Source organism: Ambystoma mexicanum, chromosome 11 (genome assembly GCF_040938575.1).
Source record: "Ambystoma mexicanum isolate Mex_15411 chromosome 11, UKY_AmexF1_1, whole genome shotgun sequence".
Taxonomy (NCBI): Eukaryota; Metazoa; Chordata; class Amphibia; order Caudata; family Ambystomatidae; genus Ambystoma; species Ambystoma mexicanum.
This window is the reverse complement of record NC_090934.1, coordinates 288,542,090-288,560,352: the sequence shown is the minus strand read 5'-3', so window position 1 is coordinate 288,560,352 and position 18,263 is coordinate 288,542,090.

The window sequence follows — 18,263 nt, the reverse complement described above, 5'->3', positions numbered from 1 at the left end:
GCTGCCACACGGAAGAAACTTCACATCCAGGGTCCTCCTGCCCTCCGGCCGATGCCTGCCCCTCCGATGTTGATGGCCCCGAGCCATCATTGGGGCTCCCACCTACAGCCTGCTCCTGCTGCTGCTGCTGCTGCTGTCCATGTGCCCTGTCCGATGGTGGCTGCACATCCTCCATCTGCTGGTCTCCAGTTGTGGTGTCCACCCCTTCTGGACCGCTGACTCCTGACTGTGGCAGGGATGTGAGCTCCACCAAGCTGGCTGTGTTGGTCAGGCCAGGTCCACAGGGGGCCCTGGTGGAATCTGGGCCAGAAGACGATGTGGAGAATGACTGGCCCATAGCCTCCACAGAGGAGGAGAGGTCCGCCAGAGTGCGCGTCACATGTAGGAACCCTCCGACCAGGGCCCCTCCCAGCAGTGCCACGTCACGATGCTGCTCTTCGTGACGGCGTGCGTTCTCCGCCCAGGAAGAACGCACGTCATCACGAATGACACGCGTGCGCAACGCGACACCCACCAGGACGGATCCCATACAGTCGCGGGACCCCTCGTCCGCAGGTAGTGGAGAGGCAGGTGATATGGCACTCTCCCCTACCTGCGGACGGGCCTGGGACGGGGCCTCCCAGCTGGTGCATGATTGTGCAGTCACAGGGTCAAGGACAGCGACATAAACAGGCCCCTCCGTGGTGACCTGTGCTGCCTCCTGACCCTGGCCCTGGACTGCACCACTTGCACCAGTGGTACTACGCCCACCAGGCCCCATGTGCGGCTCAGAAGCGGGCTCCTCCTCCTCTGTGGAGACCACCAACCTGGATGTCTCCACACCGTCTTCCGCCATTGGAAGCCCCTGTGGGGGCTCACCCGGCCCTTCCGCTACAGCCGTTGAGGCAGACGCAGCACCAGCCCCCTCGCTCCTGGATGATAGTAATTCCTGGGAGGGTGGCTGGGCCTTACGTCGATGCCCAGTGGAGGCATCCCCACCGCTTGGCTCCACAGCGCCGTCTCCGCCCTCTTCTTCACTTGACGCTGCATAGAGGGAGACATAGAGCACAAGCATCAGGGTACAGTACAAAATACCCTAGACAGGAAGCAATAACACATGAGTGGCACTATCAAATGTCACTTCCATCCTGTCATTCCACAACACATGGGTGAATGCACACAACACACATGCAGAAACAGTCCGTGCGCCTGCAATCAACATCAACATCCATCTAGAAGGGCCCCTGTAAACCAAAATGTTGTCTTCAAAGTCACATGCATCCATGGCGTTTCAAACTCACACACACACCTCTTAGGCACACACACACACATGTGCACCATACATGTACATGACATCAGCACCCATTCCTCACCTCCCCTCCATGTCCAGGAACAGAGACAGCCATGCATTAATGTGTGCATGCCACATAGAACTCCCCATGTTGCTTTAAAACACATGCACCAACCATGTGGCTCACACATAACTGGTCTCACATGCATGACCATGATGTCCCTGTATACACACATATCTATACATGGCCTATGTCACACATACAGGCATGCATCAGACTACCAGCACACTGCAACATGCACTGTCTCACACAGCAATGCTTGGCCACTTACCGCTCAACTCCAGACGGGTCTGCTTCTGAAGGATCTGGGCGTGGAGTGCCGGGCCTACGCGTTCCAGGACCCTCATCTGGATGGCACTCAGGCGTGCCCAGCCCCCCTCCGCGAGGCGCCGGGCCTTGTGGAGGGTCCTGGACCTGAAGTTCTCCCAGTCCTTCTTGACGTGCTAGATGTCGCGGGTTGCCACCCCCTCCGCGTTGATGGCAACCACTACGTCCCAGATCCTCTCCCGTCCTTCCTTGTTGGCGCGTGATGTTCCGAAGAGGGCATCATAATGCCCCAGGACATGCTCCACCAGGACACCAACTTCGGTGGCAGTGAAGCTGGTGGCCCTCTGCCTCTCTTGCTGGGGGTTGCCAGTGGTGCCAGATGGTGTAGTGCCCGACATCACAACCCCAGAGGCAGGAGTGGGTGGGCAACTGCGTCCTGGGGCTGGGCTTTGGAGCGATTGAATCCCAGTCGGGAGTCTTCTGTTCCAGCAGGGGTGGACACAGCAACTGGACCCTTGCAGATGGCTGACGTGCAGGCACCAAATAGCAGGGCACGTGGGCAGCAGGCAGACAGGCAGCAGCAGATGGCTGGTGGGAGCGTGCTCGGAGCTCTGGGGGGCAGTAATTCGGCCTTCTGGGCAGGAGAGTGGTCTTCCATGTGTGTACGCGTGGCCAGCTTGATACGGAGTGATTTGGCAAGGGAAAATCTTGCACGTCAGCGTGTAATTCGAGGAAAGGCCCTTAGCGCGTAAGCGCGTCAGCACACGTACGCAATTTCATTGGACCAAAGGCCCTTAGTGCATAAGCGCGGTCTGTGACGTGCGCGCGTGGGCGTTTCCCTGAACCCGGGTGCATGTTACACGTCCAAGAACTGCAAGTCCGAGTGTCAGCTCGTGTAATTGGAGGTTAGGGCCTTGGCACGTATACGCGGAAGTGACGTTGTACATGTGGGCCGGTTCAAAAGGCACGTGTAGGACGTCATTTCCTTTTATGTGCTTTTCCTGGAGAGCGAGTGGGTGAATTCTGTACTTCTTGTCGGTTCACACGCGATTTACTTCACAGCGTTTCTAGTTCGTACTCCTTGTTACCTCTGACACCTTTTTTCTGGTTTACTGTTGGGCCTGTTTCCTCAAACAGCGTTCACTTCTTCTTTTGTCCTGTCTCCTCAGACAGTGTACAATTCTTTTTTTGGCGGGGGTGTTGCCAACACGCACACACGCAGATTTTTCACACTGATTTTCCAGGCAGACGGTGAGTCGCTCACGTATTTACCAACTGTGCTTGCCCCGTGTGTCACGTACCCCTTCAGAGGTCATTGCAGGCTGCGTGTAGCACGCGTACGTTCATTTTTGTGTTTCGAGGTGCCACAGCGTAGTGCGGGTTCATTTTTCCACGCACGTGGTCTACGAGGGGTTGCGTGCACGTTATTTTCTGTTTTTGGGGTGCCTGTGCGTTGCGTGACTCGTCATCTTTCCCCAGGGGTCACATACAGCCTTGCTAGACAACTAGGGTACGAATTTCATCTAGTACCCTACCCCTTTGACACCCAATTGGCCAGGATAATAGTTTACTGCAACTCACATAAGCACAACAACATCAGTGCCATGGTTGGGAGTCAACCAAGCGGTAAGGGTGGCAAAGGTGGCAGAGCCTCAAGAGGTGGCTGTGGTGGTCACGGTAAGGGACGTGGCTGGGATTTGCAGGGTACACCTAGCCCCCCATGTGTGGAGGACCAGTCAGGGACACCCATGCCCCCTCCCCCCCATAATTGAGGGAAACGTGGCTGACACCATCTCTGCTCAGCCCTTGCTGGACGAGCCCATTGTGGCACCTGACCTGGCAGAGGGTGACTCGCAGGCTGACTTCCAGGTCGCCAAGTCTAGGCCACGTGTGGCGGTGCAAGTTGGTGTCACCAGGCCACGTGGATCAGGGGCAGCTATGTCATCTGCTGCCCGAGTAGGCAGGGTGGGGAGGCTGCAGGGGCAGCTGCAGCTCCATCCACCCCAGCTCAGGGCAGTGTTGGTCCCAGTCCATCTTGCTAACGTTCCCCCTGACTACGTAACACTTCAGCCAATGCCTGCACCAAGTCCCATGCTCAGTGTGCATTCCCACACTCCAACTACCCAGTCCACCTGTGCTCCTGCCCCTAGTGGCCAGAGTGGCGCAGGCCACTCAGGATCCCCACCACCTTCCAAAAAAAAGAGGAAGAGTGCTCGTCCACTACAGGCTGATACTCCAGACACGGCTACGCAGTCCGGCACGCAAAGGAAGCCTAGCTTCAATGATGCCGAATGTGATGCACTTGTGCAGTATGTGTCCGCACATGACAGCGAAATGTTGATCACTTCAGGATGCAAGACCACACCTGCATGACGTCAGGCACACTGGCAGACCGTCGCAGACATCATAAGTGCCCTTGGATCAGTGAAGCGCACAGCTGGTGAGTGCTACAAGCGCTGGAATGACCTTAAGCGCAGGGCAAAGAAAAAGCTGGCCTCAAGTCATGCCGCTACTCTGGTGACTGGAGGTGGGTATCCACAAGAGGACATTGACCTAAGTCACAGAGGAACAGATCCAAGGTGTGGGAGATCTGCCAGATTACGAGGAATTGTCCGGTGAGTGCACATGCATGTGTGTGTGATCCATGTGTATGTTGTGTGTGTGAGGGGTTCTGATTGAGTGCCAGGTGAGGGTGTGTGTGCCTGAGTGGTTTGGGTCACCCATGTGCTTCATCCAAAACATTCTGCGCCCCTGGATTTGGGTATTACAGTATCCCTTCTGCCCATAGTAGACTTTTTGTGCAACACCACGCCAGTTGCCCTTGAAGTGGCATCTTGCAACAACATTGTTCAGTATTTCTCATTGTTCATTCAGGCTGATTGTTTCGATCCCCCCACTTTCACTACGCATTTCTCAGCCCTATTGTCAAACGATATGTGACATGCCTATGGTACATGCCATCTTTGTGCTGGCATGTGTCATGTATGTGGATTGGACATACCACTCACAGGCCAATGTGTGATGGCTCTGCTAGCCAGCATGCAGCTAATGTGTTGCTCTTCCATCTTGGTGTCATCAGTGTCTGACATTTTCCTCCCCTTCAAACTCAGTGAACGTGCATGCATGGGAGGGTTATAGTCATGGTGGACATGTGTCAATCAAGTACTGGTTCTGTAGCTTGTGAGGCCTAATTGTGTGCCATGGTGCTAATGCCTGTTTGCATTTCTTGTCTTTCATTTTTCTGCAGGGGATGATGCACTTGATGCTATTGAGGGTGAGGAGATGGTGCAGACCCAGGAGGGATCTCAGGCACGACCGGGCACCAGTGGGGGATGGGGTGTGGTGGTGGGTGAGAACCCACTCTTGCTGCAGACCGTTCTCTCCAGGGGTGTCTCTGGGTGCACCTCCCCAGACCTCTTTTCGGGTGTTGATTCGGATGATGAGACCTATGTGGCTTCGCAGGTAGGTGTTTCTGGGAGGGATTCTGTTCTTTCCGACCCACCTGCACCAGGGGTACAGCCCACTATGGGGATGCCAGTGTTGTTAGGTCCGCCTTTGGTGGTTATGGATGCAGGGCCACACTCTGCAACATCTGATCCTGTTCCTGGGCCAGCAGATCAGAGGGGGAATGCAGTCCTGCAGCCTCAGGCAGTGCCGACACAGCAAGGCACAGTTCGCCTTGCCCCAGACAGGTATGGTGCCCGCCAACGCGGTGGCCGTACGCCACCAGGCAATACCGCATGGGAGAAATCCATATACGGTATGGCAAACCAACAGGCAGCAGCATCTGAGATGATGGCTCAAGCTATGGAGAGGGTGGCCACTTCCATTGTCCCCCAGAAAGGCAGATGGAGCAACTACAGCAGGCAACAGACTCCATTTGCCAATCACTCAGGGAGGACATGAGGGTAGAAGTCCGTCACCTCAGGCAGACTCTTGTGGAGCTTGAGTCTTCCACTGTCATGAGGACAGAACAGCTGCTGGAGCGGGTCACACATACGCTCTCAGCAGAGATGCAGGCAACTCGGGAGGAGGTCCGGGCATCACGTCAGGTGGTGAATGGGGATCTCCGCACCATATTCCTCCAGAACAAGACCTTCCACACCCGCATGCTTGCTGCCATGGAGGACCAGACTAGGGCTTTGCGTGGGCTGCCTCCCATAGCACCACCACCTCCTGTGGCGGCAGCAGCACAGGGTGATGAGAGCGACCACAGCGATTCTGAATCTCGCACGATAACGTAGCCGTGCAGGCCATGAGCCCATGGAGGTGTTTTTTTTTTTCACAACATCCACACAGGTGGCTGTTGGTGTGCACCTTGTCCTCGGACATCCTGGGTGGCCTCCCCCACACCCCTTAGCCCCCACGTGGCCATTTTTGATTTTTGATTTTTGATTTTTGGTTTTTGATTTTTGAGTTTTTGTTACAGTGTGTAGCCTTGCGTGGCTGCCGTGGGCATACACTGTATTCCGGCTGGGCACATGCAGGCTTGTCCTGAGTTTGGGTTAGATGCTTGGGTTCGTGAGACACACACCCCTCCTGCTTCCCGTTACCATGGGCTTGCAAAGGGTGTGCCCAAGTGACAGTAACTTACACAGTGACGTTGGACTCCCATGACATGTGTGGGCAGTCTGTAGTCAATACTGTGTATACATTCCTAGTGCATATTGTTGTAGTATTGTACTCTGCATGGTGTATTGATGTGTGCTTGTGCATCCATGTCTCCATCCTAATTTGCAGGTTCATTCCTCATGTCTTCACAAGGCCGTCTACTTTGGAGATCTAGTTCATGTTGTAAGCAGTGCACTTCCAGATTTGCGTGGCACCAACACTGTACAGTTGGAAGTGGTTGATGTGCTAGCATCACCAGGTTGTAAGTCTACGTATCCTTTAACTTAGTACTGTCATGTGAATGCTATGTTTGGGGTGGCTAGCTGCATTGTATTGTGGTAAGTCTTTGGTCATGTGTGTTGTCAGTTCTAAATTAATGGGAGCATATTGTGTGTGGCCATTTTCCATTCGGGACACTGTACTTTGTGACACTTGTGTCATGTTTTGGGGATTCCTTTGTTTGCTCTCACATAGCATGACATGCCATGGTGTGTTGGGTGGCGGTGCTGGGGAGGTGTTGGGTGACATGGCACTGTTGTCATGTTGTATCTTGCAAGGGGGTAATGATTTTAGCAGCATAGAAGTGTGTCTTTTGATGACACAGCATTGGTGGTGTTTGTGTAGGTAGGGATGCACACAATGGAACACTACCGGGTGAACAATCTCAGGCTGGTATGGTTGTGACAGTTGACTGTCAGTTGACTCATCATCATTGATAGTCAGCTGGTATGTGCCAGGGCTGTGTGCACTCCACAGGGGTTTGATTTTAGGTGAAGTAATTAGCCACCAGCTGCGTACGGGCTGCCTCACCCCATGCCCTTTCCCCTCCCATGCGCAGCAGGCGTGCATGTGGTTGGTGATGTGGGGGCACCACCATGTCCACGGGCAGGCCCCGGCATTTTGCAACGTTCTGCAGGACACATGCTGCCACTCTGATCCTGCACACTACTGGGGGAGCGTATAACAGCTGCCCGCCAGAACGGTCAAGGGAGCGAAAGCGTGACTTGAGCACTCCGAATGTGCGCTCCACTATGCCCTGGTTTGCAATATGGGCTGTGTTGTATGTTACTTCGGGTGGCGTGGTGGGGTTCCGAATTGGTGTCATCATGTGGGTGCTCAGAGGGTAGGCACTGTCCCATGGGGAGGTGGTGATGGGTATCATTGGTGGGGTTGTCACATTATTCAGTATCTGACATGCAGGCATGTGCTGTGGCATTTATACTCACCAATCAGCCATGTATCGCCATGCCGACCAGCTTCTAGGTCCCGGTTTAGGGTTGACATTCTGTAAATGAAACTGTCGTGGGTGGACCCTAGATAGTTGGCATATACTGAGATGATGATTCCCTTGGCATCACATACTACCTGGACATTGATGGAATGCCAGTGCTTACGGTTTCTATAGATGTGCTCAGATGCCCTAGGGGGACGTAGAGCCACATGGGTGCAGTCAATGGCACCTAGCACTTTGGGGAAATGTGCCACCCGTAAAAATCCTGGACGACAGCCTGCCTTTCTGCAGGTGTTCTGGGCAGGTATATGTGCCTGCGTACTGATGGGCGTGCAGTCATGATGGCCAAGACCTGGTGTAGGCAGCGTGACTGCGTGGCCTGTGACAGCCCCCCACTATGGCACTTGTCCACTGAAATGATCCAGTGGCTAAGAAGTGCAGTGCATTAAGGACCTTCACCAGGGGGATGAGTGCTTGGGAGCAGAGGGTGGGAGATGTGAGGTCATCCTCCCACTCACTGACCAGGTCGAGTATTATGTGAGGTGGAAACCTGTACCTCCCATACACGTGGTCATCAGGCATCCCAAAAAGGCTGGTTCTGGGTGTAAAAATTCTGGCCCTGACTATCCTCCTCCTGCGGTATCCCACGGCCACTGCTGCTAGGAACGGTATATTCATCCTGGCGTCTGAGCTTGTTTGTTGTTTGCGCGCACTTTTATGCTGCGCGGGTCGACATACGCCTGCTTCCTGCTTGCGAAAGTGTTTCCGGATTAGCGCGTCTTTTTTGGCGTGTGCGTGTGGGAGTTCCGCGCATTTGCCTCCTGTACTTCCACGCAAACCACAGTAATACACGGACCCCGCTCGCCCTGGCCCAATCGTGTGTGAAATGTCCCGCAAGCCTCGAAAATACACGTACCCCGCTCGCCCAGGCCCAATCGCGTCTAAAACTTCCCGCGAGACCCTGAAGTACACGTACCCCGCTCGCCCAGGCCAAATCACGTGTAAAACTTCCTGCGAGCCCAGGCCCAATCGCGTGTAAAACTTCCCACAAGCCTATGAAGTACGCTTACCCCGCTCGCCCAGGAACAATCGCGTGTGAAACTTCCCGCGCACCCCCGAAATACACGCTATTTTTGACACAGCGGGTGTCCGTGTTTGTTGCATACCCCTTTGCACGTCATTTGTCCTAGAGGGCCACAGTGTGGGACATTCATCGGAGCTGTATATACGGCTTTTTGTTAGCGCACATTTGTTTAATGCGCAGGAACGCTACCGTCTGCCTTCATGTGGCGGACATGTGTTGATGTACATAGTTGACTTTTGGTTTGTGTCGTGGGATCGCCATTTCACTTCTGGGGGGTGGGTGTGCAAGGGGACATGAATGGGGGCCTGCTGGCAGTTGCCCCGCACTGCTGGGGGGTAGGTGTGCAAGGGGACATGTGTGGGGGCTTGCTAGCAGGTGCCCCGCACTGCTGGGGGGTGGGGGTGCAGGGGGACATGAGTGGGGGCCTGCTGGCAGGTGCCCTGCACTGCTGGGGGGTGGGGGTGCAAGGGGACATGAGTGGGACATGAGTGTGGGCCTGCTGGCAGGTGCCCTGCACTGCTGGGGGGGGGTGGGGGTGTAAGGGGACATGAGTGGGACATGAGTGTGGGCCTGCTGGCAGGTGCCCTGCACTGCTGGGGGGTGGGCGTGCAAGGGGACATGAGTGGGGGCCTGCTGGCAGGTGTCCCGCACTGCTGGGGTTTGGGTGTGCAAGGGGACATGAGTGGGGGCCTGCTGGCAGGTGCCCTGCACTGCTGGGGGGTGGGGGTGCAGGGGGACATGAGTGGGGGCCTGCTGGCAGGTGACCTGTACTGCTGGGGTGTGGGGTGCAAGGGGACATGAGTGGGACATGAATGGGGGCCTGCTGGCAGGTGCCCTGCACTGCTGGGGGCTGGGGGTGAAAGGGGACATGAGTGGGGGCCTGCTGGCAGGTGCCCCACACTGCTGGGGGGTGGATGTGTAAGGGGACATGAGTGGGGGCCTGCTGGCAGGTGACCTGCACTGCTGGGGGGTGGGTGTGCAAGGGGACATGAGTGGGGGCCTGCTGGCAGGTGCCCCGCACTGCTGGGGGGTGGGTGTGCAAGGGGATATGAGTGGGGGCCTGCTGGCAGGTGCCCTGCACTGCTGGGGGGTGGGGGTGCAAGGGGACATGAGTGGGACATGAGTGGGGGCCTGCTGGCAGGTGCCCTGCACTGATGGGGGTTGGGGGTGCAAGGGGACATGAGTGGGACGTGAGTGTGGGCCTACTGGCAGGTGCCCCGCACTGCTGGGGGGTGGGGGTGCAAGGGGACATGAGTGGGACATGAGTGTGGGCCTGCTGGCAGGTGTCCCGCACTAATGGGGGCTAGGTGTGCAAGGGGACATGAGTGGGGGCCTGCTGGCAGGTGCCCCGCACTGCTGGGGGGTGGGGGTGCAAGGGGACATAAGTGTTGGCCTGCTGGCAGGTGCCCCGCACTGCTGGGGGGTGGGTGTGCAAGGGGACATGAGTGGGGGCATGCTGGCTGGTGCCCCGCACTGCTGGGGAGTGGGGGTGCAGGGGGACATGAGTGGGGGCCTGCTGGCAGGTGCCCTGCACTGCTGGGGGGTGGGGGTGCAATGGGACATGAGTGGGAAATTAGTGTGGGCCTGCTGGCAGGTGCCCTGCACTGCTGGGGGGGTTGGGGGTGCAAGGGGACATGAGTGGGACATGAGTGTGGGCCTGCTGGCAGGTACCCTGCACTGCTGGGGGGTGGGTGTGCAAGGGGACATGAGTGGGGGCCTGCTGGCAGGTGCCCCGCACTGCTGGGGGTTGGGTGCGCAAGGGGACATGAGTGGGGGCCTGCTGGCAGGTGCCCTGCACTGCTGGGGGGTGGGGGTGCAGGGGGACATGAGTGGGAGCCTGCTGGCAGGTGCCCTGCACTGCTGGGGGGTGGACACTCAGGATCCCCACCACCTTCCAAAAAAAAGAGGAAGAGTGCTCGTCCACTACAGGCTGATACTCCAGACACGGCTACGCAGTCCAGCACGCAAAGGAAGCCTAGCTTCAATGATGCCGAATGTGATGCACTTGTGCAGTATGTGTCCGCACAAGGCAGCGAAATGTTGATCACTTCAGGATGCAAGACCACACCTGCCCGACGTCAGGCACACTGGCAGACCGTCGCAGACATCATAAGTGCCCTTGGATCAGTGAAGCGCACAGCTGGTGAGTGCTACAAGCGCTGGAATGACCTTAAGCGCAGGGCAAAGAAAAAGCTGGCCTCAAGTCATGCCGCTACTCTGGTGACTGGAGGTGGGTCTCCACAAGAGGACATTGACCTAAGTCACAGAGGAACAGATCCAAGGTGTGGGAGATCTGCCAGATTACGAGGAATTGTCCGGTGAGTGCACATGCATGTGTGTGTGATCCATGTGTATGTTGTGTGTGTGAGGGGTTCTGATTGAGTGCCAGGTGAGGGTGTGTGTGCCTGAGTGGTTTGGGTCACCCATGTGCTTCATCCAAAACATTCTGCGCCCCTGGATTTGGGTATTACAGTATCCCTTCTGCCCATAGTAGACTTTTTGTGCAACACCACGCCAGTTGCCCTTGAAGTGGCATCTTGCAACAACATTGTTCAGTATTTCTCATTGTTCATTCAGGCTGATTGTTTCGATCCCCCCACTTTCACTACGCATTTCTCAGCCCTATTGTCAAACGATATGTGACATGCCTATGGTACATGCCATCTGTGTGCTGGCATGTGTCATGTATGTGGATTGGACATACCACTCACAGGCCAATGTGTGATGGCTCTGCTAGCCAGCATGCAGCTAATGTGTTGCTCTTCCATCTTGGTGTCATCAGTGTCTGACATTTTCCTCCCCTTCAAACTCAGTGAACGTGCATGCATGGGAGGGTTATAGTCATGGTGGACATGTGTCAATCAAGTACTGGTTCTGTAGCTTGTGAGGCCTAATTGTGTGCCATGGTGCTAATGCCTGTTTGCATTTCTTGTCTTTCATTTTTCTGCAGGGGATGATGCACTTGATGCTATTGAGGGTGAGGAGATGGTGCAGACCCAGGAGGGATCTCAGGCACGACCGGGCACCAGTGGGGGATGGGGTGTGGTGGTGGGTGAGAACCCACTCTTGCTGCAGACCGTTCTCTCCAGGGGTGTCTCTGGGTGCATCTCCCCAGACCTCTTTTCGGGTGTTGATTCGGATGATGAGACCTATGTGGCTTCGCAGGTAGGTGTTTCTGGGAGGGATTCTGTTCTGTCCGACCCACCTGCACCAGGGGTACAGCCCACTATGGGGATGCCAGTGTTGTTAGGTCCGCCTTTGGTGTTTATGGATGCAGGGCCACACTCTGCAACATCTGATCCTGTTCCTGGGCCAGCAGATCAGAGGGGGAATGCAGTCCTGCAGCCTCAGGCAGTGCCGACACAGCAAGGCACAGTTCGCCTTGCCCCAGACAGGTATGGTGCCCGCCAACGCGGTGGCCGTACGCCACCAGGCAATACCGCATGGGAGAAATCCATATACGGTATGGCAAACCAACAGGCAGCAGCATCTGAGATGATGGCTCAAGCTATGGAGAGGGTGGCCACTTCCATTGTCCCCCAGAAAGGCAGATGGAGCAACTACAGCAGGCAACAGACTCCATTTGCCAATCACTCAGGGAGGACATGAGGGTAGAAGTCCGTCACCTCAGGCAGACTCTTGTGGAGCTTGAGTCTTCCACTGTCATGAGGACAGAACAGCTGCTGGAGCGGGTCACACATACGCTCTCAGCAGAGATGCAGGCAACTCGGGAGGAGGTCCGGGCATCACGTCAGGTGGTGAATGGGGATCTCTGCACCATATTCCTCCAGAACAAGACCTTCCACACCCGCATGCTTGCTGCCATGGAGGACCAGACTAGGGCTTTGCGTGGGCTGCCTCCCATAGCACCACCACCTCCTGTGGCGGCAGCAGCACAGGGTGATGAGAGCGACCACAGCGATTCTGAATCTCTCACGATAACGTAGCCGTGCAGGCCATGAGCCCATGGAGGTGTTTTTTTTTTCACAACATCCACACAGGTGGCTGTTGGTGTGCACCTTGTCCTCGGACATCCTGGGTGGCCTCCCCCACACCCCTTAGCCCCCACGTGGCCATTTTTGATTTTTGATTTTTGATTTTTGATTTTTGAGTTTTTGTTACAGTGTGTAGCCTTGCGTGGCTCCCGTGGGCATACACTGTATTCCGGCTGGGCACATGCAGGCTTGTCCTGAGTTTGGGTTAGATGCTTGGGTTCGTGAGACACACACCCCTCCTGCTTCCCGTTACCATGGGCTTGCAAAGGGTGTGCCCAAGTGACAGTAACTTACACAGTGACGTTGGACTCCCATGACATGTGTGGGCAGTCTGTAGTCAATACTGTGTATACATTCCTAGTGCATATTGTTGTAGTATTGTACTCTGCATTGTGTATTGATGTGTGCTTGTGCATCCATGTCTCCATCCTAATTTGCAGGTTCATTCCTCATGTCTTCACAAGGCCGTCTACTTTGGAGATCTAGTTCATGTTGTAAGCAGTGCACTTCCAGATTTGCGTGGCACCAACACTGTACAGTTGGAAGTGGTTGATGTGCTAGCATCACCAGGTTGTAAGTCTACGTATCCTTTAACTTAGTACTGTCATGTGAATGCTATGTTTGGGGTGGCTAGCTGCATTGTATTGTGGTAAGTCTTTGGTCATGTGTGTTGTCAGTTCTACATTAATGGGAGCATATTGTGTGTGGCCATTTTCCATTCGGGACACTGTACTTTGTGACACTTGTGTCATGTTTTGGGGATTCCTTTGTTTGCTCTCACATAGCATGACATGCCATGGTGTGTTGGGTGGCGGTGCTGGGGAGGTGTTGGGTGACATGGCACTGTTGTCATGTTGTATCTTGCAAAGGGGTAATGATTTTAGCAGCATAGAAGTGTGTCTTTTGATGACACAGCATTGGTGGTGTTTGTGTAGGTAGGGATGCACACAATGGAACACTACCAGGTGAACAATCTCAGGCTGGTATGGTTGTGACAGTTGACTGTCAGTTGACTCATCATCATTGATAGTCAGCTGGTATGTGCCAGGGCTGTGTGCACTCCACAGGGGTTTGATTTTAGGTGAAGTAATTAGCCACCAGCTGCGTACGGGCTGCCTCACCCCATGCCCTTTCCCCTCCCATGCGCAGCAGGCGTGCATGTGGTTGGTGATGTGGGGGCACCACCATGTCCACGGGCAGGCCCCGGCATTTTGCAACGTTCTGCAGGACACATGCTGCCACTCTGATCCTGCACACTACTGGGGGAGCGTATAACAGCTGCCCGCCAGAACGGTCAAGGGAGCGAAAGCGTGACTTGAGCACTCCGAATGTGCGCTCCACTATGCCCTGGTTTGCAATATGGGCTGTGTTGTATGTTACTTCGGGTGGCGTGGTGGGGTTCCGAATTGGCGTCATCATGTGGGTGCTCAGAGGGTAGGCACTGTCCCATGGGGAGGTGGTGATGGGTATCATTGGTGGGGTTGTCACATTATTCAGTATCTGACATGCAGGCATGTGCTGTGGCATTTATACTCACCAATCAGCCATGTATTGCCATGCCGACCAGCTTCTAGGTCCCGGTTTAGGGTTGACATTCTGTAAATGAAACTGTCGTGGGTGGACCCTAGATAGTTGGCATATACTGAGATGATGATTCCCTTGGCATCACATACTACCTGGACGTTGATGGAATGCCAGTGCTTACGGTTTCTATAGATGTGCTCAGATGCCCTAGGGGGACGTAGAGCCACATGGGTGCAGTCAAAGGCACCTAGCACTTTGGGGAAATGTGCCACCCGTAAAAATCCTGGACGACAGCCTGCCTTTCTGCAGGTGTTCTGGGCAGGTATATGTGCCTGCGTACTGATGGGCGTGCAGTCATGATGGCCAAGACCTGGTGTAGGCAGCGTGACTGCGTGGCCTGTGACAGCCCCCCACTATGGCACTTGTCCACTGAAATGATCCAGTGGCCAAGAAGTGCAGTGCATTAAGGACCTTCACCAGGGGGATGAGTGCTTGGGAGCAGAGGGTGGGTGATGTGAGGTCATCCTCCCACTCACTGACCAGGTCGAGTATTATGTGAGGTGGAAACCTGTACCTCCCATACACGTGGTCATCAGGCATCCCAAAAAGGCTGGTTCTGGGTGTAAAAATTCTGGCCCTGACTATCCTCCTCCTGCGGTATCCCACGGCCACTGCTGCTAGGAACGGTATATTCATCCTGGCGTCTGAGCTTGTTTGTTGTTTGTGCGCACTTTTATGCTGTGCGGGTCGACATACGCCTGCTTCCTGCTTGCGAAAGTGTTTCCGGATTAGCGCGTCTTTTTTGGCGTGTGCGTGTGGGAGTTCCGCGCATTTGCCTCCTGTACTTCCACGCACACCACATTAATACACGGACCTCGCTCGCCCAGGCCCAATCGTGTGTGAAACGTCCCGCAAGCCTCGAAAATACACGTACCCCGCTCGCCCAGGCCCAATCGCGTCTAAAACTTCCCGCGAGACCCTGAAGTACACGTACCCCGCTCGCCCAGGCCAAATCACGTGTAAAACTTCCTGCGAGCCCAGGCCCAATCGCGTGTAAAACTTCCCACAAGCCTATGAAGTACGCTTACCCCGCTCGCCCAGGAACAATCGCGTGTGAAACTTCCTGCGCACCCCCGAAATACACGCTATTTTTGACACAGCGGGTGTCCGTGTTTGTTGCATACCCCTTTGCACGTCATTTGTCCTAGGCGGCCACAGTGTGGGACATTCATCGGAGCTGTATATACAGCTTTTTGTTAGCGCACATTTGTTTAATGCGCAGGAACGCTACCGTCTGCCTTCATGTGGCGGACATGTGTTGATGTACATAGTTGACTTTTGGTTTGTGTCGTGGGATCGCCATTTCACTGCTGGGGGGTGGGTGTGCAAGGGGACATGAGTGGGGGTCTGCTGGCAGTTGCCCCGCACTGCTGGGGGGTGGGTGTTCAAGGGGACATGAGTGGGGGACTTATGGCTGGTGCGCCACACTGATGGGGGGTGGGTGTGCAAGGGGAAATGAGTGTGGGCCTGCTGGCAGGTGCCCCGCACTGCTGGGGGGTAGGTGTGCAAGGGGACATGTGTGGGGGCTTGCTAGCAGGTGCCCCGCACTGCTGGGGGGTGGGGGTGCAGGGGGACATGAGTGGGGGCCTGCTGGCAGGTGCCCTGCACTGCTGGGGGGTGGGGGTGCAAGGGGACATGAGTGGGACATGAGTGTGGGCCTGCTGGCAGGTGCCCTGCACTGCTGGGGGGGGTGGGAGTGTAAGGGGACATGAATGGGACATGAGTGTGGGCCTGCTGGCAGGTGCCCTGCACTGCTGGGGGGTGGGCGTGCAAGGGGACATGAGTGGGGGCCTGCTGGCAGGTGTCCCGCACTGCTGGGGTTTGGGTGTGCAAGGGGACATGAGTGGGGGCCTGCTGGCAGGTGCCCTGCACTGCTGGGGGGTGGGGGTGCAGGGGGACATGAGTGGGGGCCTGCTGGCAGGTGACCTGCACTGCTGGGGTGTGGGGGTGCAAGGGGACATGAGTGGGACATGAATGGGGGCCTGCTGGCAGGTGCCCTGCACTGCTGGGGGCTGGGGGTGCAAGGGGACATGAGTGGGGGCCTGCTGGCAGGTGCCCCACACTGCTGGGGGGTGGATGTGTAAGGGGACATGAGTGGGGGCCTGCTGGCAGGTGACCTGCACTGCTGGGGGGGTGGGTGTGCAAGGGGACATGAGTGGGGGCCTGCTGGCAGGTGCCCCGCACTGCTGGGGGGTGGGTGTGCAAGGGGATATGAGTGGGGGCCTGCTGGCAGGTGCCCTGCACTGCTGGGGGGTGGGGGTGCAAGGGGACATGAGTGGGACATGAGTGGGGGCCTGCTGGCAGGTGCCCTGCACTGATGGGGGTTGGGGGTGCAAGGGGACATGAGTGGGACGTGAGTGTGGGCCTACTGGCAGGTGCCCCGCACTGCTGGGGGGTGGGGGTGCAAGGGGACATGAGTGGGACATGAGTGTGGGCCTGCTGGCAGGTGTCCCGCACTAATGGGGGCTGGGTGTGCAAGGGGACATGAGTGGGGGCCTGCTGGCAGGTGCCCCGCACTGCTGGGGGATGGGGGTGCAAGGGGACATAAGTGTGGGCCTGCTGGCAGGTGCCCCGCACTGCTGGGGGGTGGGTGTGCAAGGGGACATGAGTGGGGGCATGCTGGCTGGTGCCCCGCACTGCTGGGGAGTGGGGGTGCAGGGGGACATGAGTGGGGGCCTGCTGGCAGGTGCCCTGCACTGCTGGGGGGTGGGGGTGCAATGGGACATGAGTGGGAAATTAGTGTGGGCCTGCTGGCAGGTGCCCTGCACTGCTGGGGGGTGGGTGTGCAAGGGGACATGAGTGGGGGCCTGCTGGCAGGTGCCCCACACTGCTGGGGGTTGGGTGTGCAAGGGGACATGAGTGGGGGCCTGCTGGCAGGTGCCCTGCACTGCTGGGGGGTGGGGGTGCAGGGGGACATGTGTGGGAGCCTGCTGGCAGGTGCCCTGCACTGCTGGGGGGTGGGGGTGCAAGGGGACATGAGTGGGGGCCTGCTGGCAGGTGCCCTGCACTGCTTGGGGTTGGGGGTGCAAGGGGACATGAGTGGGGCCTGCTGGCAGGTGCCCCGCACTGCTGGGGGGTTGGTGGGCAAGGGGACATGAGTGTGGGCCTGCTGGCAGGTGCCCCGCACTGCTGGGGGGTGGGTGTGCAAGGGGACATGAGTGGGGGCCTGCTGGCAGTTGCCCCGCACTGCTGGGGGGTGGGTGTTCAAGGGGACATGAGTGGGGGCCTTATGGCTGGTGCGCCACACTGCTGGGGGGTGGGTGTGCAAGGGGAAATGAGTATGGGCCTGCTGGCAGGTGCCCTGCACTGCTGGGGGGGGTGGGTGTGAAAGGGGACATGAGTGGGGGCTTGCTAGCAGGTGCCCCGCAATGCTGGGGGGTGGGGGTGCAGGGGGACATGAGTGGGGGCAGGCTGGCAGGCGCCCTGCACTGCTGGGGGGTGGGGGTTCAAGGGGACATCAGTGGGACATGAGTGTGGGCCTGCTGGCAGGTGCCCCGCACTGCTGGGGGGGGGGGGGTGCAAGGGGACATGAGTGGGACATGAGTGTGGGTCTGCTGACAGGAGCCCTGCACTGCTGGAGGTGGGTGTGCAAGGGGACATGAGTGGGGGCCTGCGGGCAGGTGTCCCGCACTGCTGGGGGTTGGGTGTGCAAGGGGACATGAGTGGGGGCCTGCTTGCAGGTGCCCTTCACTGCTGGGGGGTGGGGGTGCAGGGGGACATGAGTGGCGGCCTGCTGGCAGGTGCCCTGCACTGCTGGGGTGTGGGGGTACAAGGGGACATGAGTAGGACATGAGTGGGGGACTTCTGGCAGGTGCCCTGCACTGCTGGGGGGTGGGGGTGCAAGGGGACATGAGTGGGGGCCTGCTGGCAGGTGCCCCACACTGCTGGTGGGTGGATGTGCAAGGGGACATGAGTGGGGGCCTGCTGGCAGGTGACCTGCACTGCTGGGGGTGGGTGTGCAAGGGGACATGAGTGGGGGCCTGCTGGCAGGTGCCCCGCACTGCTGGGGGGTGGGTGTGCAAGGGGACATGAGTGGGGGCCTGCTGGCAGGTGCCCTGCACCGCTGGGTGGTGGGGTTGCAAGAGGACATGAGTTGGACATGAGTGGGGGCCTGCTGGCAGGTGCCCTGCACTGATGGGGGTTGGGGGTGCAAGGGGACA